At 49.0% G+C, this 26,969-nt stretch overlaps 1 protein-coding gene across 21 annotated transcripts in view; it reads right to left on the minus strand.

The window, feature by feature from the left end:
* Positions 1 to 26,969, minus strand: part of CTBP2 (C-terminal binding protein 2) — a 173,522-nt gene that overhangs the window by 133,677 nt on the left and 12,876 nt on the right. For 4 of the 21 annotated variants that reach the window (XM_063670374.1, XM_063670376.1, XM_063670377.1 and 1 more), the window contains one exon: positions 1,121 to 1,334. The exons of the other annotated variants lie outside the window; for them this stretch is intronic. The gene's annotated coding sequence lies outside the window, so the exon portion shown is untranslated. Of the gene's footprint in view, positions 1 to 1,120; positions 1,335 to 26,969 lie in introns of those variants that run through there. 21 annotated transcript variants of the gene reach the window in all.

The following is a 26,969-nucleotide window of genomic DNA, read 5'->3' on the forward strand; positions in this document are numbered from 1 at the left end:
CCTCGCACTTTTAAAAATCCATTTACAAGGCTACGCGTGTCACAGAAAATAGCATATGAAGAAACTCTGCAAACAAAGCCATGAAGAAAGCACCCAAAGACAGAAGTGAATTCCTGGGTCCAAAATATATTCCCTCTAGAAGCAACTCATTCTATTTTTAAGAATTAATCACAGTGCCAAACGACATCTAGAAATGGAGAAAAAGGCCTGGGTCCCCCAGACCATCAGCAACAAACTCCTCCCCACTCTCCACCACACCACGCTGTCACCCAGGCTCAAGAAACACATCACAGCAGTGAAACCTCCCAAACAACAGCCCCTTCACATTCAACCAAAGTGAGTTCCGACCACCCAGCTCTGATGGCCCTTGATGCAGGCGCCGCAGCCTCTTACCAGGGGAATCCGGGACGGGAGAGAAAAGCCAAACTCCAGACCAGCCTGTGGCCCACCCTAACCCAGGCCTGTGAACCAAGCGACCTTCCAGTCCTGGCTCCCCAAAAAGCAAAGGGCACTTGCCTACAATCAGCAGCAGGGGTGGCTTTACAGTCTTGATTCAGGAAAAAAATAACTGCAGAGCCCCTAAAGGACATATAAATATTATCTATTGATTTATGTGCATCAAGTCACTAACACTGGGAATCCTGAACTAACTTGCACACATATGTAATTACTCAGTCGCATTTCTGCAGTTTGGAAAGAATGGACAACCTTTTAGCATGGATGTTCATGAGGAAAGCAATTCACAAATGCTGTTCTCACATGATGAACATATAAATACACACAAGTGTGTATGTTCAAAATGCAGGGCAAGTGTGCTTTCTGAATGAACAACTCAACATTTTCACTGTGAAATTGGATTCTTGGGACTTGTCATTTTACAGTTTTCACTGAAGCATGCCAAAGCCACATAGGTCCAACAGGCCTTCCTCCTAAAGAAACCATGCCAGCACAGCCCTCAGCTGCCTGGTGCACCGGGCCTGCACCACACATATTATTATTCTCAGAGCATGAGCGCCAAGAAAGAAAACCGAGACTCAAAAGCCCTTTATCCCAAGGGTTGTTTCTTCACGTTTCAATGTACACTGTGCAAAAACATGCAACACAGACGAACAAAACTCACAAGGTGAACGGGGGTTCTTCCGCTCTTTCCAAAATCAGCCAAGCCAACTGGTACAAAAGTCACTCCCAATACGACCCCATGGACATCTGCTGAGACGGGACGAGGTTAAGAGAGGGCTGTCGACATGACCAGCTCTCCTTGTCACCAAGCAAGGGTCCTGTCACTCTCGGGTTTCCATGATGGATTTCCTCTTCCGCAGTGTTCTGGTCTAAGGCTGGGTCAAAAATCTTCCAGTCAATACACAGAAACCAACCAGCCATACATACAACAACTCAAATGAATCTCAAAGGGAATTAAGCCAAGTGAAAAATCCCAATCCCCAAAGGCGGCAATGCTGTAGGGTTCCAATTATATAACATTCTTAAATGACACCGGAGAGATGGTGAACGGATTAGTGGTCGCCAGGCTTAGAGACCAGGAAGTAGGTAGGACACGCCAACTCCAGAACTTTCTTTGAGCAAACTGGGTCTTAGAAGCTCGTCAGCTGTGTCTACCCATGTGTGTCGACCATGTGCTTCAGCTGGGGACTGTCCTGGCCACCTGAAGTGGTTGTGACTGTAAAAGGGCAACAGAGGTGATTCTTGGGCTGGTACAAATAGAGACCTACCCGTGCTAAAATTGCACAGAACTAAATACACAGCCAAATGAGTGCATGTTACACTAGGGATTTCTGAATAGTATCCATGGATTCTATCCATGTCAATTTCTCCGCTGTATTGCTGTTACCAGAACTCTGCACAATGTTACAACTGGAGGGCACCAAGGAAAGGGTTTAAGGGATCTCTTGTATTACCTTCTCCTACCCTGTGAATTCATTCTGTATGTGAATCTGCAATTACTTCAAAATAAGTTTAATTTTTAAAATAACAAACAGATTTGTCATTTTTTGGTTTGTGTGGTTTAGCTCATGCTGGCCACTAAGTAAGGCAATTCCTTTCTTTAGGGGATCAGCGCTTACAAGGAGGGGCCATGAGGAGCTGGCCCTGTTGACACTGCTTACGCACTCAACCGGGATCCGTGTCCTCCGGCTCCCCGGGGGCCCCAGGGTGCATCCTGTCTCTCGAGAAGCCAGAGCTCACAATTCCTGAACCCTGACCTTCTCCCACTGCAGCTGGCAGAGATGCTCGTGCTACGTCAATTCTTTCCTGGGAGCGGGCATGACTGACTCATTGTTCTCTCCCAGGTGCTGCCAGCTTCGCAGGCCTCCCAGGGCCACACCCAACAGAGGGCGCGTTCCCTGACAGAGCAGCCCTGGAGGACAGACCAGAAGAGGAAACCAGCCCCCGGGGCAGCTCTGTGCTGGGCAAGTGCCACTCTGGTGGGTAACAACTTCAGGACTCCCTGACCCAGTCTGGCTAAATCGAAACTACAGAGCAGGCTGGAACAGGCCAAGACTGTCCCCAGCTGACACATACAGTTCTACGCTGGGCTGGCCGGCTTCCAACACCCAGCTTGCTCAAGGAAAGTTCTAGAGCTGGAGTGTGCTACCAGATCACCAGGGTCGGGGAGACCCAGAGCTACGCCCCTGCTTCTCGAGCCTGGGGACCCTGCTGGTGCCCTCAAACGCCACACCAGCCTTTTGTATCACCCGAAAGGTCTTTGTGGCACTCTGTGTCTTTTCCCGGGCCTCCCCTGCTGCCTCCCTTTTAAGGAGAGCTGGCATACTCGATGCTAGCACTCCCGGTAACTCCCTGCTGATTCAAAGAATCCGAAAGAAAATTGCAGGAGCGTCTTTGCTGTTTCCGCCTTTATTATCTTCAGGGTTCCACTTTTTTCAATGCATTCGACAGTTTATCTTTACTATCTCTCAGCAACAATAAGAAAAGTACCTCCATCTCCCAAAATGTGCCACTAGGTACATGTGCATAGATACAAAAAATACAGATTTTAATAATACTATTTTTTGAAATTCTATAAACCCTTAAATAGCCATTTACCAAAAAAGCTGAACCACTTTCAAATCATCAACATTGCTTAGCTTTAAAGCTGCTTAAAACACACACAAACCAGTGACTCTTCCACACAAACAAAAATTATATTATACAGAAATTAAATATATAATTTGATTAAACATATTTATGTCTTTGTGATGACATTTAAAATAGAAGTAATCATTTTCTTTTTTAAAACAAAAACTCTTTCAATTATAATTCAAAGCTGTCAAACCAATCTTCTGCTACAGATCTTTTAAATGTCACATACCTTCAAAAGGGGATGGCAGTTTCCTTTTAGATATGCAATTCCAAACAGTGCCTTCTGAATCAAGAATGTATTAAAATACACCGCTGGCATTTATCTCGATGAAGTATCGCCCTCTGCCCCCTCCCTCCTGATAGATATGTACAGACGCACGGCACTCAGATGTGTTTCTCCCCAGTGTAACTTGGGAGCGGTTGGTGCCACTGCCACTGGCTGTAGCCACAGGGCTCAACACCAAGTCACACTCCTAACACCTTAAGGGGACAGACGTATCCTCTCACGATTCTTCCAGTTTTCTTCCCAGATGGCTTGCTGAACTCTGTGTAACCCAGTTTTGGTGTAGCATCAACAGCCCAATTGTAAGACAGTGTTAATCAGATGCAAAAAACCTCCAAACTCATTCTCATAAGTCAATGACCTACATATTCAATTGCTTATTTGCCATCCGAGTAGCAAACACCATGCTATATTTAAACACAGAGCATAGATATATCTTTCTTCTAAAATGCTCAGAGAGACAGATAAGCCTTATATTTCAGCCCTCTTCTCAACTTAAGGAAAGCAAACCTTGTCAATATCCGGTGTTTGGGAATCTCTGAAGACAACAGTCTGGTCTACTCTGCCACTGTCTTAGTAAGGAGGTACTAAGCATCATTTTCATAAAAAGCAAACATCCCCACTGGAACTTAAGTCAATTGAAGATTGCCTTCTTAGCACCTGACAAACAGTGCTCAGATAATGGCACCGAGTGAGTTACGCATGGGTCATATGCATGTCGTGTACTCACTGTCCAAAAACCAGTCAACAATGATAGAGTTAATGGGACACTCAGTGTCCAAAAACCAGTCAACAGAGTGACCAGAGTGATGGGGACACGAATGTTTCCTAACTGCTGTACCTCGGTAGCAGAGACAACATCCAACAGAGATGACAGCAAAAGCAGCAGAAAGCTCTTGAGATCTGGGCTAAGAAAGGGAGCCATAGCTCAGGGGTTGTCCCTCTGCCAGCCTCTTGGTATTTCACTCAAATCGGAAGAAGTGTAAACAAGTCGGTCCCCGGATCCCCAACCAACATTTGTTCGAGGGTGATGCTAAGAACATCTGAATTAGTGTCAGGGCTGAGCATTCAAGAAACCAAATAGATGACATGCCTAACCCAGTCTCAAGCCAAAGCCAATGCCGTCTACCTAAGAAGCAGGAGTGGACTGAGGTTGCGGGAGGGCAAGGAAGAGCCCAGGGTTCTGGCCTGTACCGCTAGACCGCAGTGCAGCGGTGGCCTGGGAGAGGCCCGCTGGACACACCTCGCAATGGGCCAGCTCAGCTGCTGGTGCTTTCCTGCCTTGTCCAACTATGTGACCTCAGGCAAGTCACTTAGCCTCTAAGAAGCTCACCTGGCAGGGTTGAGAGGAATGCTACCTAGCAAGACGCTGTGATTCTCGGTAACTTAAGTTCTAATTCCACTTAAAAATAGGCAGTCATGAAACTTAACAACCAAAGCCAAACTCAAAAGTCACTGGGACTTAAAAGACATCAAGAGTGTGGGGGTGAAAAAAACAAGAGTTAAGGGGCTTCTCTCTTTGGGTTCAGGCTAAAATTCTCTTCCTTGGGTGCTGAACTCCGTTCCTAGGGTATGGATAGGAAGCGCCAGAAAATGCCATTCACGAGGCCAGGCCCCACACAGTGACGTGTGGTACAGCTGAGGATGGAGACGGCAAAGGCAGAAAGCCACAGAAGAACCAAAATACATGGCAGGGCCAGGCCCGTCAATCAGGACAAGCCACGTACTTGTGCTCGCACCTCCCGGCCTCGGCCCTGGAGAAGCTACTGTCTGCTCCCCTAGGCGCCAACATTCCTTATTTGATCCTTGCCATCAAGCTTTTATTCTGATCACCACCCCCCGCCATATAGACACACATATACACATCTATAGCTATTTCCACATTTACACACCACATTCACATCTTCCACATACACACACATCCAAAAGAGCCTGTGTGCACTTCTGATAGTCAAAGCCAATAGCCCATTCTCAGCTGCCATCTGTCTTGCCTGCTGCACCACACACGTGCACACACACACACATTCTCTCTCTCTCTCTCTACTCTACTCTGTCCATCCCCATACTGCATCAACTATGAACAAGCCAGGTACTGTTAAGTAAAGAAGGCTGGAAACTAAATGAGACATAACCCTGTCCTCAAGGAGTTCAAACAAGAAACAGCCAAGTGTTACATGAAGTAGGCACGGACTAAGGAGGGACGGCAACTCTGCCTCAGCCCAATGCACGTGCTCTCAAATCAAAGGCACTCCAGAGGCTCCTTACCACCTGCCTTCTAGATACTTCTGTCCAACTGCATGTTCCATCAACCCCTCCAACTCAGCTCACCCGCAACCACTGACATCACTGCCTCACTCCTTGCAGTCCCCGTCAACAACCCAAACAAGCCCGATTCTGCCCTGATCTCACGTCTGTGTCACTGGAACCAACAGGCCTGCCTCAACCACTGTCCACCTGCGCATCTGAGAGGCTGGCAGGTCACCAGGGCTAGCCCTGCATGTCAGTTCCTGGGAAGAAAGTAGAATGTCAATCATCTTCTCTCAAACACCTATCAAAAGCCCAGCTGAGATCAACAATTTTTTGGGAGAATAGACCTGTACCAATTGGCTCAGTGTTTGGTGAGGTATTGTAAATTCGATCCTAAATCAAACGGTATCCCTAGAAGGACCCGCATGGAATGGCCTCCTCTAAACATCCCTCCACGTTGTACTTCTGACTTTCCAGCAATCTCAAGCACAAGAAGCAGTTGTGGGAACCCAGGCCTGGCATCTGTTGGCAGCCCATGGTTGGTGGTAGAGCACTTTACAGCCATCACTATGCCCTATATGCAGCTCCCTGTGGCAAGGCGTTTCCTTGAAGGACACATGTCGTCCCTCCCCAAACTCAGAGAGAGCTGCCCAACTTATCTGTTATAGCAACTGTCATGAAATTTTTGGTTGCTGTATTTGCATTTTAACATCAATTTTGGCCCTCCCCCAATCTCAATCCCTATTACGGCATCCTATTTTTTGAGTCCTCAAAGAACTTTCTTGAAAGAGGTAGGATATAAATACATAAAATGGAATCCACTTAAGAGAAAATTCTAGTAACCCTCTAAAACATGCTTCTAAAAGTAATGATCCCAGAGACTTGGAAGAGCTGGCTGCAGCTTCCCGAGGCCCATGAGGCTAGCACACCCAGATGCCAGGTTCTGGGGTGGCCCAGCTCATGGTGAGGCTGCTCTGGGAGCAGCTGTTTAGAACACCTACTTAGCCAAGTGTCCATCCTCACACGGAAGCAAACTAGGACAGCATGTGCTACCATGTGACCATCAGTAGGCTCCAAAAATCCACTTCTGTCAGTCATGAATGCAAAACAGTGGGCACCAATGTCAGAAAGAACCAGGAACACACCAGGTACCAAAGGCCACGACCTTCATTCTTGACTTACTAGCCTGGAGCTTCATCAGAGAGCATGGTATTTTGGGGACAAGAGGAAGCAGGGTAAGGGAGAGACATTGGGAGGTGGGGGGAAGGAATGAAGGACAAGAATTGTTCAGAATAGCCAGGAAAAGCAAGAGAAACAGGCCCCACCCTAATATAGAGGACACAGCTACATCTTCCAGAGCATGTGAATTCCACAGCCCATGCCCAGCAGAGCCAACAGTGCAGACCCCTGCTCCCATCTTGCTAGTAGGGAGGTGGGGGTCAAAGGAGAGGAGGGGGCCCTACCCACTCACCCTCCCATCCCACTCCACCACCCAAGCAGAAAGCCAACATTCTGTAGGGTGGTTTAAAAAATAGCTGACTTCCATACATGATTGGTGGAAGCATAAAATGTTATAACCGCTTTGTAAGACTAAACATACACCTACTCTATGACCCAGCAATTCCATTTCTAGGAACTTACCCAAGAGAAATGAAATCATATGTCCACAAAAAGACATGCATGAGAATGGTTCATAGCCACTTGCTCAGAATAGCGAAAAGCTGGAAAGAGCCCAAATGTCCATTAATGGGTGAGTGGGTAAAGAAACTGCGGTCGAGTCATTCAGTGGAATACTACTCAGAAGTAAAAAGGAACAAGAGAATAATCTGGCCCAAAATGTCTTAAAAATCTCAAATACATCATGTGTGTGGCATGAAAAAAGCTTCATGCAAAAAGGTACATGTGTCATAATATACATACATATTAAATTGTATGTACACATGTATATGCTGTGTATAATGTACATAGATGTATTATGTAGTATTACATGAAATTCTAGAACAGGCAAAACTACCTCTGTTGAAGGAAAAGAAACCAAAACAGTGGTGGCCTGAAATGATCAGGGAGGTGAGGGTGGGGACAGCCTGGCAGGGCCCCAAGGGGACTTTCTGGAGTGACTGTAGCTCTTGGTAGGGGTTTGGGGGGTACGCAGGTATGTGCGTGTGTTAGAACTAACCAAATGGCACACTTAAGGTCATGCATTTCATTTGACCTCATGCCCCTTCCCCACCAATCCCCACTTCCCTCCCAATACTTCCCCTAAGTTTTACCTCAAAGAAAAAACAGAAAGAACCACAAACAGGTTGACCTTCGATCATGAGATCCGTGCTCCAGGTGAAGATTTGAAATTCAGCCAAGAAATGTGGTCAAACAGAAGACGACCGGGGCTGGGGGCACAGTGTGTCCTGACGAACCCGGGGGTGGTGTGCACATTCATTGTAGATGATCAGACCTACCTGTCCGGTTTTCCTAACAAGAGACTGAAAACAATACCAAGACAATCTTCCAAAGGAGACTCCAAAACCTCAGCTGGGAACCTTTTACTCAGAGCGATTCACAGGAGGCCTGTCTCTGGAAGGAGGAGCACAGAAACACCCGTGAGGACCAAGGCCCTGGAGGCACAGGGAGAATAACTACTCCAAGTCCAAGTCTGCAAACAGCACACGACAGAGCAGCAACCTCTGCCTGTGAGTTCAAGGAGGTCCAGGACATGGTCAGGGTTGTTTGTGCTAATGCAGGCTGACGAAACAGAGGACCCTGCACCGAAAAGGGCCCTCTGGGAAGAAAACCCCAGGACAATGACATGTGCAATATGCTTGCTGGCTGTACAGGGCTTGGAAGCAGGGCAAAGAACCCCCAGGTATAGCCCACAAGATTTCTTTTTTTTTCTTTTGAGACAGAGTTTCATTCTTGTTGCCTAGGCTGGAGTGTAATGGCATGACCTCGGCTCACTGCAACCTCCGCCTCCCAGGTTCAAGTGATTCTCCTGCCTCAGCCTCCCGAGTAGCTGGGATTACAGATGCACACCACCATGCCCAGCTAATTTTTGTATTTTTAGTAGAGACGGGGTTTCATCATATTGGTCAGGCTGGTCTCGAACTCCTGACCTCTGGTGATCCACCCACCTCTGCCACCCAAAATGCAGGGATTACAGGTGTGAGCCACCATGCCTGGCCAGCCCACAGGATTTCTAGCCTTCCCTCGCTGAGCGTCTTTGGAGGCAGGGCAGCCCCTGGCCACAGTTCCCCAAGAGCAAAATGATTACCACAGGTCCACTTGGAAACACGCTGCTAAATGCCACACGACTTGAACGCAGCTGCTGTTAAATGCTGTGTCCTATAAAAGTGGGACTTCTCAATCTGAAGTTCCGTTCCCAGCTCAAGTCACACGTGGGCTGCACTTACAAGCCTCTCAAGAGGCCCAAGAGGCTTTTAAAGTATTAAGTATAGAAAATACATGCAACTTCCCAGTTAAAATATAGTGCGTGGACACTCGAAAAGGTCAATGCAGCCTCTACTCCATTTTCATTACTGATGCTTCACCCAGATGGTGGGGAAGGTACAATAAAAGCGTATTTAGAGACCGACTGTACTGCCAGACAAGAGTAGCGGAACTCTAACTCCCAGGTTGCCTTGATCTGAACAGGTTCTAGAAACTGCCAAGCATCGCCCCCTCATTTTAGAGGGAGGCACACTGCCACCCAGAGAGGGGAAAGGGCTTGCTGTCCAAGCTGGAGAAAATTTCTGGATATCGCCTCCAACCCACTGTATCTCAAATACGATGTGTGTTGGCTCGGGTCTTCCAAAAACCGAAGCCAAGACACGATCAGCTCTGGAAGAGACTTCTTGGGGAGGCAGACAGGCGGGGAGGCAGAGGGAGACGCAAGTCTGACAGCAGATGCAGATGAGATGGCAGGGAAGGCAGGAGGCTGGGGAGGAGGAGTCTTCACCTGCTGTCCCCGGCTGGGAGCAGCCCGCAGAGCGCAGGCTGTCTGGGAACGCCATGCTGGATTTCCACTGCGGGATTCAGAACGTAGCAGCTGGGGCCACCAGTCACTCACATTCCCAGAAGCAGAAGATCAGGAGCGTCTTCATGGCTGCCACACCATGCCAGGTCATTGCTGCAATTTTACAGCCCGACTTGCTTCTAAACTTCTCCAACGTTTGAAAATCAGGCTTTAAGGGCACCTAGCCGAACCCAAAGTGTTTAGGTGGATGCCATTTGGGTAGGTGTGAGGCCCCCAAACAAGGGCAGAAGGGAGGGGCAGAATCTACAGGACTCAGTGAATAAATGGGCAAGAATGAGTGAAGCGAAGCCATGAGGTTCATTTAGGCTGGTGAATGAGAGACGGCCCTGCCTTCTATCTAACCCAAGCAAGTGTAGGACAGGGAGGGGGCAGCGGTGGGTTGGGACTACCCAACTCACTATACTACTTAATGTTCACATTGTCTGCTTTAACAAACAAGTCTAAAATTGTATATCAGCTCAACACATTAGAATTTGATTTCTAAATCACAAGAACATCAGGCTCATGTTCCTAATGGGCAACTCTGCTCCACAGAGTGATTCAGGCACCCAGAATCCTCCCCTAGCACCTAGGCATTCTCTGCTGGATTTTCCACATCCAGCTGACAGTCAACAGGAGAAAAACTGGGCAAGGCACACTTGTTTCTTAATTACTGCTGCTGGGAAGCGACACACATTGCCACCCACATTCCATGTGGGAACTATCATGGCACCTCCGACAGATAATTGGGGTGGTGGAAGGGAAGCAGGGCCCTTTGGTGGACACCTGGTGGTCTCCGCCATACTCAGCTTCTGTCTCAGTCTTAGGTCAGGCTTATTTTGGAAGCATTATAGCACTCTGGGTCTCTGAACACAAGAACCCTGGATGATCTGACCACTGAATCAAATCAGAAAAGAAAGGCCAACAACTCTAGAAATGCAACTAGTAAATCCTCTGGTAACAAGTGGAATTTCGCTGACCAATTCAAAAGTTCAGCAACTGCTTTTTTGTTGGTAAATGCCAAACTCTAAAACTTTTGCAAAAACAGGTTCATGTTCTTCAAGTCTAAGACATCATGAAACCTTAGACCAGCATCATTTTATAAACCACTAAGGGAGAAAAAAAAAAATGCCGTCAATTAAACTATGGCTTGTGATCAATTTTATGACACAACTTGAGTCCAGAGATGTTAAAGTGCTGAAAAACCAATACAGTGTCTTCAATGAAGTCTTCCAATAGCCTTGTCAGAAACACAGGAATGGCCATTTCACAGATGAAGGCCTGGAGTCCCCAGAGTTGGGGGACTTGGCAGCAGTCAAACAGCTGGCGATGGGCAGAGTTGGAGGAGGGGGATTTCCAACCAGCCTCTGACTCAGCACCTGGTAGAGTCCTAATCCCTGCAGCTGTCTCCCAGCACACCCGCAAACTCTCAAAGCCCAAGCCGAGCACCAGTATTCGCACATCCGTACAGACTGCATCAAATGGCAAATCAAGCACCTTGGGTATATAATACTTATAAGCTTATTTGAATAAAAAAACTCCACTAAAATATGGGTTTTCATCTGCACAGCACTTTACCAACAAATTCCACGACATTCAAGTGAGAACAGATGATGTACTGAAATACCAACAACAAGAATCCGATTTGGTAAACAGCGGAGTGCTATTTTCACATCATCCTAATGAATTTAGTTTCAATAAACACAAATCAAGCAAACACTCGGAAAATTTTAACAGTATGGCAAAATGATGCTTAAAATGACAGCCCCAGAAGACAAAGTCTTTTTTGACAAGTGACAGATACCGCAAGGAGAGAAGAATCAAAATGGATGACTGGATTTAAAGGGCCTGCCTGTGGCCCACATCCCTGAACTTGGCCCTGCACCTGCTTGCTAAATCTCCTTGACTGTGGGGGAAGCAGCCAGGAGAAAGCTCTAGATCCCTCAAGCTGCCAGGTACATTCTAAGAGCATGTGTCTGGTGCATGGAAATCCACATACAGCAGGTCGGTGAGCCCTCACAGAAGACCACACAGATTCAAACTCCTGCCCATAGCCGCCATCTCAGTATGACCTTCAGCATCAAGCACTGATTGCTGGAAAGTATGTAGAGATGGGAGAGGACAGGTCAAGGCAGACCCAGCCTCCTCAGACCTGCTCACCTGCCTACCCATCCCCCAAAATGTGTCTCAATCCCATCGTGCCCTGAAAGTAGTGCCCAAGTTAAAATCTCAGCAAAGAGTTCACAAAGTAGCAGTGAAACCAAGCGTGCAACTATCAGGCCAGAAACTCAAAACCAGGGGACAGGGAAACAGGCTCATGCGCTGGTGGGGTACTCTGCAGCCAGGAGGAGCACAGGCAGGGCCACCTCTTCGGAGGGTGTCTGAGCAGTCCTTCAATCTGAATCCCTCTTCGGAGGGTGTCTGAGCAGTCCTTCAATCTGAATCCTTTGTTTTCTCCATGTGAAAACAGAGGCTTGTTGTTTGGAGGGTGTAATTAGAACGCATTTGAACACAACTGTAAACTCTAAATCACTTTAAAGAGGCTAGTCTAGTCTTTTGAAATGACTGTTTTTGCCTTGGAAATAATAAGCCAACATGAACAAATTTAATCAAAGTTGTATTTACAAAGACTCCCAAAGCCTAAAGCAGAAGTATACCATCTCTCCTCCACACTGTGAGCTCTTTAGGGACAGGGAAGCACCTCATTCCTATTCAGCCGACCATGTGGAAAACTACAACCGACTTCTGAATGGCAGGCACTTCCTAACCACAGCTCCAAGATTGGAGCAGCTTCTTTCTGCATGGGTGATAAAATGTGGTTCCAAAAAGAAACGCACATAAAGGCATGTAAAACTTAGCAGGTAGGATATCAGGCAAGAAACAAACTACAGATCAGATTTGAAAAGGACACGATCAGAAGGAACAAATGGAAACATTCCGAAGTCCTGTCCTGGAGCACTAGTTACTCACTGCATGCTGTTCTGAAAATGCAAATATTGAGCAGCCCCAATGACCAGATTGAACAAACCCATCACCAACAGCCAACATGACCAACCTCAAGTAATTCTGTTATCATTCCCAACTCAAGAGGTGGAGAGACTGAGGCTTAGAGTCTCACGCCAGAGTCCACAGCAGTTAAGAGCAGATTCAAATCTAGGCCAACTCAAGTGCACCCAGTGGAAGCCCCCCGTGCCCTGCTCAGCAGAGACAACAGGGCAGGAGGAAGGGGGGAGAAAGGAAGGTCAGTGCCTCTGTAGGGACCGCCTGGTGGGGAATTCAGGTCCCTCTACTTCCTGGCCCCCTGCTTCAACCAGGGGAGTTCACAGCACAGTTCTTGTTCTGAACCCCAGGTAGGGACCATAATCCTACACCGCTCCCAGCAACTGCTGGTGACTCCTCTGAGCAAAGAGCACTCTGCCAGGCAGGACCAACTGAAGCCCATAAAGGCTGGAGAACCAGGCTGGCAAGCCCCTCCTTTCCTGCCCCCCCACCACAGCAGCCCCAGACACGCGGCGCGGGAGGACGAAGAAAACCTGACCAATGAGGGAGAGGTTGAAGCGCCCAGCACCCTGGGCCACCTCTGCGGGTCCTCGGGGAAAGGAGCCAACAGTACAGATGCGTGTGGCCAGGCCTCCTCCCATCTTCCCCCAGCCTTTCCCCTTGTTCCCTCCCAACTTGGAGAGGGAGTCAGGCATAGCCCTCCCCGCTCCACCTACCCTGCTGCTTAGCTCCTCCTGCCTCCTGCCCCCGGTATACTGAACCCTCAGTAATACTAAAACCCACGTTAATACTAGAACCCACGTTCATCCCAATAGCCAACCCCCGGGGACCTTAGCCGATGTTCACAACCTCAAACCTTTCCGTCACAGGCAGCGGCGAGGCTACATTGTGCATGGATGCCTTGGTGCGCCCCCACTCATTGCGCCGGGCTAGAGGGGAGCCCCTTCTTGATCCAGGTATCACCGTTATGTTTACTTCCTCCTGCACCCTGGGAGGAAACCAAGTCCCCAGTCTCTCCCTGACTCTGCCTTCTACAAAAGCCCAACCACCAGGAAGGAAGCCAATGCTCAGGAATGCCTCCAGGTGTCCTTTGTTCCCTGCAGCACCCGCTCCACGACCCTCTCTCCCCACTGTCCACAAGACAGCCTCCCACCTTTGTAGGCCAAGGATTCCCATCTGAGTGCTCTGAAAAAAATGTTAAGATCCCCGAATCCCTTGAGACACTGGAAAGCCAGATTCTTTTTCTATAGAAATGCATATATGACCTTCCCCATCCCATCCCCCATCGCCTCGTGTGGTTTCTGGGCTGATCCCCCACCCAGGCAGGAAGCCTCAAGAGGTCCATGGTCTGAGTCAAGCCCTCCAGCTTTGTCTCCTAGGCAACGGCTGCTTTCTCCTTCCAGCTACACATGGACCAACCAAGGCAGGAAGATCCCAGCCTCCCTTCATTTCTGGCATCCCAGCAGCTAGCCCTCCTCTCCATCCCCACACACACAGGCACCTCACCCTATGGCGCTCATTCCACTGCATTCTTTTGAGGAAGTGAAACAGGCCTGAAGGATGACCCTCACCTGCTGATGGGAAGCCAGGCCACACTGGGCTCACCACTCGGGACACTTCTCGGTGTGTGGCCCTGGGTGCCCCGGTGCTGCTCTCCTGCCTGGCCCCACAGCAGAAGCGTACCTGTCAGTCAGGTGTGCATTTAAGAAGTCGGCCTCCCAGGGCAGCCTCCTGCCCTCTGACCCTGCTCCCAGTCTGTGGGGCAGGGAAGTTAGGACTTACCTGATTTTCCAGCCCATCCCTTCCGGCCCACGAGCAGAACAGGACAAGTGGCCTCAGCTGAGGGGTGCTGGCTGGGCAGTGGTTCCCTACCTGGTTGTTCATTAGAGTCACCTGGGAACTTTTCATTACCAAGGCAGATACCACTGTGGACCACACACTCAGAACCTGAGGGTAGGATTAAGCTGGGATCTTTTTTCAAAGCTCTCCAGGTGATTCTCAGATCCAGATAAGGATGAGAACGAAGGGGCTGGCGGGACCCAGGCAGGGGGTGGCCTCCTAGGGGAGGGTGAGCTGGTGGGAAGGAGGCCCAGGCTGGCCCCTCACCTCAGGGTGCCTGGGTGGGGCTCCCCAGGCCCCAGACCCATCCCCCTGTGTCTGGCTCACCCAGCTTAATCGCCTGCCCACTGTTCTCTGGTTGGGTGGTCAGCTCCTTGCGGGCAGGAGCAGGTCAAGCTTGTTCAGGCCACCACCCCAGAAAAGCATCGGCCACACTGTTCCCCCACCCTAACCCCTGGTGCCCAGCTCATTAGCCCTGAATTGAAGAAAGGCCCTCCTCTTTCGTGTGCCTATTGGAGTGGGACAAGGTACTGTGGAGGATGTGGGAAAGAAAGAAAATGAACCCCATGGAGCACATTCTTGCAGGAATTATGCCCTGAGCACCTTCCAAGCCTCCCTACTTAGGCCTCTTTTGGTCCTAAAACAGACCCTTGCAGAGAATGTGACTCACTCAATTTGCAACATGCACCTACTACATAGCAGGGGCCGACAAACTTGAACAGTCATCAGTTGACAGTCAGTTACAAGACACCGTCCAAACGCTGCCTTTTAGTCCCCCCAAAATAGCTTCACTAGCACAGGGACATTTAGGGGCAGAGACGTAAAACATTCTCCCAAAATGGTAACAGGATGTTTCCCTGATGGCGTTGCCCAGGGCCTTGAAAGAGCCAGGAGCGATTTCAAATGGGCTCCGGGCTCATGTCAGGAGCAGGAGCTGCCTTTAGCGGGACACAGGTCACCAAACCTGACCCACCCAAATCTTCAGCACTGACATCACCGCCGAAAACGAGAGGTTTGTTTACAACAAGGTCTCACATTCCCGCTTATTCTTTACCTAAATCTAAATTTCCCATGTGGGTCCTTACACATCTGTATCACCAAAATCATAATTCGCCAAGATACTGAAAGCACCAACAATTTCTGAGTTTAAGGAGAAGAGACAAAGAAATCAAGACAACAGGAAGAAGGATGCAGGAAGATGTCACCAGTTTGCTAGGACGTGGGCCTCAGGAGTCAGAGTCCCTTCTGGGGGCAGCGGCTGTGGCCAAACCCAGAGCAGAGTCTCGGGAACCCCTCAGCCTTATTTCCCAAGGGGCCTGGGAGTCCCTGGTGACTCTGGTGGGCTGGTCCTGAATATCCCAGCTCCTCTGTCCTCACCATCTTGTCAACCCCACCAAGGCTGCAACCAGTTCCCTCCAAGGATGGTGACCTGCACATACAACATCAAGGCACCAACTTTATCTTTTAAATGCACAATGTGCTTGAGCCAAAAACAAAACAAAAAGCCTCTCCAAGATGCTTTCCTGAAACACACTAGGCTGAAAAAATGGAGCCCCATTTCCTCTTATTTTTAATTTTACACTGGCTGTGTTTATAATAAAATAGAATAACTTATTTATTTGCTTACCTTACTTGTAAAGACAATAAATTGGAAAGGCTTCATAAATCTCACAGGGAATTCCTTTCAACAGGGACTGTCAGCAAAAATCCGTAAATAACCTTCTGCCAGCCTCTAGCAATCACCTCCACCACGTTCTTTTTCCTTCCTGCTTTTGTACTAATCTTCTAGCAAACAAATCGAATCACACACCAAAACGTTTTTATTCTTATCGAGGTAAGGCTCACAAAACATCCGGAGTCCACTGGGGCTACTGACTCACGTGGCCTCTGAGAAGACTCAGATGCAGAGAAGACCCCAGGGGACCGCAGGAGGGGCACCTCTGCACCCTCATAGCCAGCCACGCTCCTCTCACTAACTTACAAAAACAGAGGTGGTGATTAGCTTCAGAAGTGGAGCCAGAGATGCTCTTATAACAACTGCAGCATTAATTCCATCTGGAGCAAACCATCCGCAAAGCCCTAGACACACACATGAGGAAACAAAGTCCAGGGCAGGTTGCTGATAGTTCCTGGTGCCTCCTCCCATCCGGATTCTGCTGGTGTCCACAACGCAGCCTCTGCTCACCTGGCTCCCTTATAATCTCAGTGTCGCCGGAGCTTCTGGTCAAGTGCACTCATCCTGGAGCCGACTGAACCAAGGGAGCCAACAGAGTCACGCTGGGTGATTCGAGACCATCCCGAGCAACACGGACCTCATGCGGCAGGTCCTGTCCCCACCACGCTGACACTTGAAAGGCAACTGTTTGAAACTGGTTCAAATGGCTGTGTTTGACTTGAAACACATCCGCGTTTGACGGGGCTGGTGAAAATGACCTTCGGCAGTTCAGAAACAGCGGAAGATGGACAGTCTCACACTGAGGTTTCAAGGACTGTGCTAAAAATAAGATTAACTAAGAGGCAGAGAAGGAGGCTCGTGGATAATCAAACATGCAAGACTGGAAAGAGCCGCTGTAATCAATTTGCATATCAGGAAAGGGTAATTACCGTAACCAAAGGGAAAATTTCTCCAAGCCAAATAGTTTAAAAAAAAAAAAAAATCAGACCAGCAAACCACTACCTGAATAAATGTAAAACAAAAATGTATATTTCCAGCCAGGACGTCAAATGCCTTTCAGGCTCCGGAACTACAGAGCTTCACCCTGCGACCTTGATTCTTGGGTGCGAGATGATGAACTTAAGAACTCCAAACATACCTGTGCCCGTCCGTCTCTTCACTCGGCTAACTGTGGAAAGGAACTGGCTTCTGATGAGTCCCACTGTGGTTTCCATACAGCAGCTGCCAAAGAGCTGTGTGTTCCTGGGAAAGTCACTGAGCTTCTCTGAGTCTACTTTGTCTCTAGCCTGTGAGCGACGCATTAGCCATTACTATTATGCATCCACCAAATACATCTCCATCTTCCCTGCTTGGCACATTCCTGGCACTCAACAGACAGTAGATACGATTGGCCAGGCGAGGTGGCTTATGCCTGTAATCCCAGCACTTTGGGAAGCTGAGGTGGGGAGATCACTTGAGTGAGGCCAGGAGTTCGAGACCAGCCTGGCCAACATGGTGAAGCCCTGTCTCTACTAAAAATACAAAATTTAGCCGGGTGTGGTGGCGCACACCTGTAATCCCAGCTACACGGGAGGTTGAGGCATGAATTGCTTCAACCCGGGGGGCAGAGGTTCCAGTGAGCCGAGATTGCACCACTGTACTCCAGTCTGCATGACAGAGCTAGACTGCCTCAAAAAAAAAAAAAAAAAAAAAAAAAAAGATGGTAGCTACTATTATAATTATTCTACCAAATTAATGTATTTCTAATATTCTTGAATGAGGGCAGAGGATTTTCTTAAGTGGTCCCCTTTCAAAGTGATCTAATACTGCACACCCCCAAAAGACTGTCTGCCTTGTTTTTTTCTCGACTGTTCATTAGCCCCTGTTTTTTGGACTCTGGGAGCTTCCAGTCTAGGCCAGCTGGGCCTGGGCATGTAATAGCAAAAGCTACTCACCTGAACAAGCACCGCTGGAGGGGCTCTCAACTCACTTCCCTCCAAGTCAGCTGGAATTTTTGGATCCACCCAAGGGAAGCAATTTCCCCACCCAAAGTGTGGAGATAGATGTGGAGCCCCAGAAGGGTCCTGGGAAAGCATCCTGTATCCAGGACACCATGAGGCCCTGTAGCTGCCTAGAACTACGGCCCTACTGTGCTCACAGCTGCACATCACAGAGCACAGGTGCCTGGTGACCTGTGTGAAAAGGTCCCCAGATCACCTTTCCAGACAGTAAAGAACTTTGCTCTCACCATCCGAAAGCAGACCGGTGGCCACACACATTCGCAACTTCCACTCAGCATCTAGCACACCCCTTCCCCAACCCTTGCTGAACTGTCCCTGAACCCTTAAGAAGGACACGATGGGGTGTCCACCCACCTTTCAGCTACTAACCCCATGCACCTGAGTGTCCTCACACTACACTGGGAAGCCCTGCTGAAATCTGCTAAGCTATGTATGTCCTGGAGGGTATGTTTCCATCACACTCACTGCATGGCAGTTTGTTCACAGACGACCACCCAGAAGAAGCCAAGAATGCTTAGACATTAATTTCAGGCCAGGAATCAAGGTCACATTTAGTCTGAGCTCAAAGGCATCAAAGGGTTTTCTCATACTGCAAATGCATGCATACGAGATGCACCGAGACCACGGGAATGCCAGTCAGGGCTGGCCAATCACGATGACTGCCGCTTCCACCTGCCCTCAGCCTGACTGATGTGATGAGGGAAGGGGACAAAGAATGAGCTCCAAAAGGACATTTCGGGCAACGACCAGAAAATCAGCAAATGCAGTGACCCCCACTTAACAATTTTATAAATTCCAAGACTCATTTCAAGTTTCTCCCAACTGAAAGAAAATAATATTAAGGGCCGGGTGCAGTATCTTACGCCTGTAATCTCAGCACTTTGGGAGGCCAAGGTGAGTGGATCACCCGAGGTCAGGAGTTCGAGACCAGCCTGGCCAACATGGCAAAAGCCCATTTCTACAAAAAATATAAAAATTAGCTGGACATGGCGGTGGGCGCCTGTAATCCCAGCTACTCAGGAGGCTGAAGCAGGAAAATCACTTGAACCCAGAAGGTGGAGGTTGCAGTGAGCCAAGATCACACCACTGCACTCCAGCATGGTTGACAGAGTGTCACCCCGTCTCAAAAAAACAAAAAAAAGAATATTAAAATTCACTAAGTGGCTGGGCGCGGTGGCTCATGCCTGCATACCCAGCACTTTGGAAGGCCGAGACAGGCGGATCACTTGAGGTCAGGAGTTTGAGACCAGCCTGGCCAACATGGTGAAACCCCATCTCTACTAAAAATACAAAAATTAGCCAGGCCTGACAGACTGCCTGTAATCCCAGCTACTCGGGAGGGTGAGACAGGAGAATCGCTTGAACCTGGGAGGCAGAGGAGAGGTTGCAGTAAGCTGAGATCATACCACTGCACTCCAGCCTGGGTAACAGAGTGAGACTCTGTCTCAAAAAAAAAAAAAAAAAAAAAGAATAAATAAAAATAAAAACAAAAACCATGAAGCAATGAGTCAGTTGCAGCTCATATCCCAGAGTGCAATAGGGACTTCCTGCCAAGCATCTCGTCTGCTGGGCACCTGGGCACAAGCCTCCAGCGCCTTCTCATTACCTCCTCCTGTGAGAGGAACTAGCGACTAGCGTCCTATTTAACGCATAAGGAGCTGGCAGGGTTGGAAGTGGAGCCCAGGACTGCAAGCATGGCCATCTACCCTCAGGGCCGGCCCCAGCCTCAGGGCAGCTGACCTTCCCCACCTCAGAAGCTCTCATTCCTCTGGGCTTTCCACAAACCACCCTTCTTGACCACAAGAAGGTGGCCATCCTGACTGGCCTCTACCTTCAGGAAAACAAATGGGGACCTGAGGGCACTCAACCACCCCAGACCACCCAGGAGTCACAGGAGCACGGAACAGCAAGCAGGGAGACAGCACACAGTAAGTACATGGCAAGCACACAGTAAATACACAGTAAGCACATGGCAAGCACAGTATATACACAGTAAGCACATGGCAAGCACACAGTAAATACACAGCAAGTACATGGCAAATGCACGGCAGGTACACAGCGAGCACACAGTAAGCACATGGCAAGCACACAGTAAACACACAGCAAATACATGGCAAATGCACAACAGGTACACAGCGAGCACACAGTAAGCACATGGCAAGCACACAGTATATACACAGCACATGGCAAGCGCACAGTGAATACACAGCAAGTATATCACAAATGCACAGCAGGTACACAGCGAACACACGGTAAGCACACAGTAAATACACAGCAAGTCACAGTGAGCACGTGGCAAACACACGACATGCACACGGTTAGCACACTGCCCGGCTCCCTCCAAAGCCACTTCCCCCACAAAGAAAGGAGAAAGCGGCCCTGGCCTGGCAGTCACTCACAGTCCCTCTGGACCTGGAGCCAGTGGCTATGGTGGACGAAGAGGCACCTGTTCCCAGGCACTTTCCAAGAGGGGCTGGTGGGACACAGTGTGGAGAGGCAGCTGTTGTGAGTGTCCCTGGGGAGCCCAGGGAGCATGGCCTTAGATGCACCAGGGCCTGCAAGTGTGGCCCAGAACTGCCCACTCTTGGGTTTGCGGGGGACGGGGGCGGTTTGCCTACTTTGCGGAGGAGGTGGTTATCTGCTGGTTTCAGGCAAGACTCAGACTGCAGTGACTGGCTTTTGGTCCAACCTGTCCAGACGAGCCAAGCTCCTGGAGTCTCAGGCAACCCTAGGATGGCACTGGGGAGAGGGGGGGTGTCATCCAAGCCAAGTCCATCTGCTGTGACCAGAGCACCCCTGGGGCTCATGCATAATCCTTGGATATTACAAGTGTCCTGGAAATTACTGGCCTCTCACACCAGCATCTACCAAACTCCTCACACTTCCTAGGCTGGCCCTTCTACTATCAAAAAGGAGTGATTTCATTAGTGGTGGCTAGAGGCTGGGAGTCAGGGTGGGGAGGCATGAATTCCATAGGAGCACAGAGAACTTTCCTCGGTGATGGGATGGTTCCACAACCACCCGGTGGCGACGCCTCGATTGTCAAGACTTGCAGAACTGCATGCTAAAGGGTGTTTTACTGTATATAAATTATTTCTACATAGGATTTTGAAAACTTGATCCCTCTCAAAAAGCAAATGATAAAATTAAACGACTTGCTTTATGCAGTGAACTGTGAAATCCTCTGCGGCCCCCAAGAGCTTTGCAACTGAGGGGTGGCTGAGCCAGCACACACCCCACCAGGCTTGTTTGAAATCAGCAACACCCAGAAGACACCAGGAGGAAGGATTCTGTGGAGCACGTGCTCGCAGAGGCTGCCTGAGATGCAGCTCCACTCCAGACGGTTTACTCAGGGAAAATCACTTCGTTACCTCCCGTGGTTTAGTGGCCAGGACATGGGAGCTGAAAGGACATGCGAACTTGAAAGGCTCCTACCTTGGGTGCCCTCTCCCACATTTAGCCTCAGCACACCCCCTTCAGCCTAACTCCAAACCTAACGTGGCCACCTCTGCCCACCCCAGCTCGCGGAAATCCACCACTGTTTTGCTGAACTTCAGATAAACGCTCCTTGCTCTTCTTCCCTGCAGCCCGGCAGCCCCCCACGACATCCTGCACACAGTAGGGGTGCACCTTCATTCCACAGGCAATGTTCAGAAGAAGCAAATTCACCTCAACCAGCCAGGCATGGTGGCTCACACCTGTAATCCCAGCACTTTGGGAGGCTGAGGCAGGCAGATCACCTGAGGTCAGGAGTTCAAGACCAGCCTGACCAACATGGTGAAAACCTGTCTCTACTAAAAAATACAAAAATTAGCTGGGAGTGCTGTAATCCCACCTACTTGGGAGGCTGAGACAGGAGAACTGCTTGAACCTGGGAGGGGGAGGTTGCAGTGAGCGGATTACTCGCCACTGCACTCCAGCCTGGGCTACACAGTGAGCCTCCATTTCAAAAAAAGAAAAAATTCACCCCAATGGCACTGCATTATCACACCATGTAACATGTTTAAACCCTATGTCTAAAATACTGTATACCTATTTTTATTTGATTTACTAAATTCTAAAGCTTTTCTAAATCTCTAAAAGGTAGTTTCCCCAGTAATGCATAACTGCTTAATCAGGAAGTGTACAAAACATAATTACACTGCCTAAAACTACAATATTTCTTATGGGAATATCTCCGTTCATGTATTCCACTTTATTTTGTATTTAATCTCTATTAAGATGTCTATGTGAAAACGGATAGGTATTCTTCATAAACACCATAAATCATAAAGTCATTTCTTTGCTAACTCAAGTCCAAAAGTGGCCCCAAAAGAAACTGCCAGGGCCCCAAAGACTATCACTTTCCATATTCAAGCAGACAAGCTCCTTGCACAGAGGCCTCATTGCAGAGCTCCAAAACACCTAGCCCTGGGCCAATTAGTCAGGTCATAATTTCTCTCACCATAAATGGCTCTGCATGCAATTCAAAAAGCACCCAGACGCTCCCCAGAAAGCAGTCACTCAAACCAAGAAGAGCAATTCCTTTCTGCCCAAGACCCCAGTTACAAACCTCATATCAAGGGGCAAACAGAGTCCTTTAAATCCTTCTTCATCTAAGGACACCCGTGGATGCTCTTTCAAGTTCACCTTTCAACACGGGGGACTCCTGCCAAAGGCTCCAGACTCTTGAAACTGGATTCTCCTGCTTCCCTTCTGGCCTTCGAATCTGCACACACCTGCTCATCCCTAGAATAGGGTTATGTGAATACACAACCATTCTCTAGACAGCCTGGTATTGGTGGAGGAGAACCAGTTCGGATCTCGCTTGATCATTAATTAACTGTGAGCCCAGTCTACGCGGCTTGCCAATTCCTCAAGTGGGAAATAATCGCACTGCCTCACAACAGGGTTGTTACTAAAAATAAAATAAGCCAATGTGTAACAAAGTACTTCTGCAAACAGAAACAAGCTAGGTTATCAGCCTCGCTGAAGCCTACTAATTAATAAATTCCCCGATCAAGATAAAAAGGATTTGCCACAAAACGAGTTCACTCTCAGTTCTAAAACAGTAGGTATCACTCCCAAATCGGCTTGCATCATGATGAAACAGGCTAGAGGCACAAGTGAGGGCCTCGGGGGCGCTCCTGAAGGTTAAGCATATTTACCTGCAGTGGGAGGTAAATGCACCTTTTGCTGATCCATGTTCTCGCTCACACGCGCCAATGTTAAAAACATCGACTCTGTGGCATCCATCTTTGACTTGTGTACATAGACTGTAATAGTGTGCTTCACTGAGCAGTTCAGATTTTACTAAAATATAATCTGCAAAACCAATTTCTTTTCCAGCAGGTATGCTCTGACACTGCCCAGCCTCATCTCAATACACACTGCTGCCCGGTCAAGAGTGAAATGTCAAGTGCATCTGAATACGGAACTGGCTCCAATTTTATCAGACACCCAGGAAATTTCCCCTGCTTTCCTGGGAATGCCTGGTAATGTTGGAGGGTGGAGAATCCCTCTTCAAAGAATGAGGATGAGTACAGCAGAAATCCATATTCCAAGTTTCAAATAATTTAGTGGGTTATTTGAGTTATATAAAATCTTCTTTCGACCATTTTTCATGCCAAATGTTCAATAACTAGCCTCAAGTGTGTGGGTGTGTGTTGGGGGAGTGGTTTGTTTTTGAAGAAAGCCAGTCTGTGTGCTGCTGTTGGCAGGTTTCGGGCTGGCTGCATCAGGCACCTCCTGGAGGAGGTGGCTAAAAATACAGATGTTAGGGCTTCTCCATCGGGACGAAGGGTGGAGCCCTCAGGAGACTCCTGGCCAGGGGTGCCTTGGGGACCCCCTGCTCCAGAAGCCATCCTTTTGAGCACCCCCAACCCCAGGTACCAGGGCCTCTCTGGGGACTGACTGAGTCACTCGTGAAAACCACCAAGCCCTCCCCCAAGCTTCGTAGTATTAAAGGTATCTGCTGTCCCTTGGGGCAGGGTAGGGCAGGGCACGGCAGGGGGCCAGAGAAGGTTGCTAGCACTTATCTGCACCCTCCTGATAAAACAGGGCACAAACAGCCACTCCCTGCTAGGAAGAAGAAGGCACAGTTGACGGGAGGATTTTTCTTTCTCAATGACATTCACGCCACCATAACTACTGGGATTGCAATGAATCCTACTCCTATCACCACCACCACCAGCACCACCGTCCCTAATAATAATAATGGTAACAAACAGCTAGCGTGGGAGCACTTCCCACATGCACCCACATCTTATTCATTGTGCACACTCTCCAGGATTTGCAATTGAAGAATATGACATTCTGGCCCCAGACCCCTGGTCCCTGGCCAGCTGAGATGCCCTTGCATTCCAGCATGGGTAGTTTCCCAAGGGCATTTCCAAGGACCATTTTGCTTTTCCAAGTGAGATTTTTTTTTTTTTAATTTGAGACAGAGTTTCGCTTTTGTCGCCCAGGCTGGAGTGCAATGGGACGATCTCGGCTCACTGCAACCTCCGCCTCCCGGGTTCAAGTGATTCTCCTGCCTCAGCCTCCCGAGTAGCTGGAATTACAGGTGCCAACCACCATACCTGGCTAATTTTTGTATTTCTAGAAGAGACTAAAATATAATCTGCAAAACCAATTTCTCCAAAACCAATTAGAAGAGACAGGGTTTTGCCATGTTGGCCAGGCTGGTCTTGAACTCCTGACCTCAGGTGATTGGCCCGCCTCGGCCTCTCAAAGTGCTAGGATTATAGGCGTGAGCCCGGCCCTAAGTGAGTTTTTTTTTTTTTTTTTTTGGAGACAGCATCTTGCTCTGTCGCCCAGGCTGGAATGCAATGGCACGATCTTGGCTTACTGCAACCTCTGTCTCCAGAGTTCAAGCAATTCTCCTGCCTCAGACTCCCAAATAGCTAGGATTACAGGTGCGTGCCACCACGCATGCCTAATTTTTTGTATTTTTAGTAGAGACAGGGTTTTCACCATGTTGGCCAGGCTGGTCTCAGACTCCTGACCTTAGGTGATCCACCTGCCTCGGCCTCCCAAAGTGCTGGGGTTATAGGCAGGAGCCACCCCACACGGCCCCCAAGTGAGATTTTTTAATAGCATGAGTTGAATCCAAAGAAACTGCTGGTTCATGAAATAACCAGCTCACCCTGAAGGTGACAAACTGTCTGCCGGACAGGCATCTTCCTTACCCCACCTTGCCATTTCACGCGCATGACCTACTATTCACACCTGGAGCCCCACAGGAAGCACAGAGCAGTTAACACTGGCTGGGCGGAGAAAAGACACTTGAACATTTCAATCAGAAGACATTTGGTGATGCTGTACGCACATGCGTACTGTGCTTGGCCCCTAGTGGGTGCTCAGTCAGTATCTGTGAATGAATATCCTAGGAGGAGATGATTAATTACCACCCCATTGCCAGGGCCTGGGGTCAGGAACATGCCCAAACACTCACAGCAGATCTGCCACCCAGCTGCACCTGGTCCAGTTACCACAGCTGCTACTGACTGAGGACCCACAAGAAACCAAACAGGATACCACCAAGCAAGTCGACAGCCCTGGCCACTGACCGGCAAACGCACCCACTCCTCAGGGACCTGGGAGGGTGAAGGGAGCTATGATGACGTGTGCACAGAGGGAAGGGCAGACACAGTTCCTTTTCCTGAACAAATACGCTCCTCGGAATGTGGACTGTCATGCCCACGTTTACTGTGGTTTATGTACTCTATAAAGATGGTACTGAGGCCTCAGCAGTGGAGAATTCAAACCTGAGCCACCCTTCTCAACAGGCTTCACCTGGGCAGGGCGGCTGGGGCAGCAGGCTCTGGGCCCCCACCCTGGCTGCCCATCAGGCAAGGCAGTTTTTTTCTTCCTTCTCCAGGAAGAGAAAGTAGGTCTTAAATAGAAAGTAAATATTTTACTGAGCGTTTCTTGGAGTGACCTAATACATAGTAACATCCCACAGACTAAAATTAACCTCGTGAACAGTTTTCAGTTCATTGCTTTGGGCCCCAGGAATCAACGAGAAGACTAATCAATGCTCCCAAACTAAGCCACCCCACCAGCCACTCCCCTTCCCTACCACAGGGCACGACATCTTTCAGGTATTTTTAACACAGCACCATGACAGGCTTGGCAGCTCACACCTGTAATCCCGACACTTTTGGGAGGCCAAGGAGGGAGGATTACTTGAGCTTAGGAGTTCATGAGCAGTCCGGGCAACATGGCAAACCCCATCTCTACAAAAGATACAGAAACTAGCCAGGTGTGGTGCCATGTACCTGTAGTCCCACCTACTTGGGAGGCTGAGATGGGAAAATTGCTTGAACCCGGGAGGTTGAGGCTGCAGTGAGCTGTGATTGCGCCACTGCATTCCAAGCCTGGGCGACACGGTGAAACCCCATCTCAAAAAAAAAAAAAAAAAAAATTCTAACAAACACATACGGTACGTCAGGCCAGTTCTAAAGGCTTTATAAACATTACTTCATCGAATCCTTACAACACACCCTCTCCTTACCCTCACTTTACAGATTCAGAAACTGAAGCCCTTTGCAAAGGCTTCCCAGTGTGGGAGAGAAGTCCAGCACTTCTTTCCATCCCTTCTTTGCCACACTTCCTTGTTTTGCCTCTACTAAGCTCTAGGAGGGCAGGACCATCTCTCCTGGGGCCCAGCCTCAGTGTTTGAAAGGAAGAAAGACATTCACGACCTTCCAGTGGGACCTCTCTCGTCACCAGCCACCAAAGTGAGCACAGCAGTTAGCTCAGCGCTTTCAAAGTGCGCTGCCGGGGCCCCTAGAGCAAAACTTTGGATCTGAGCCAGGACCCTGACATGCCAAGTAACCACCA

The sequence above is a fragment of the Pongo pygmaeus genome, chromosome 8 (genome assembly GCF_028885625.2).
Source record: "Pongo pygmaeus isolate AG05252 chromosome 8, NHGRI_mPonPyg2-v2.0_pri, whole genome shotgun sequence".
Lineage (NCBI taxonomy): Eukaryota > Metazoa > Chordata > Mammalia > Primates > Hominidae > Pongo > Pongo pygmaeus.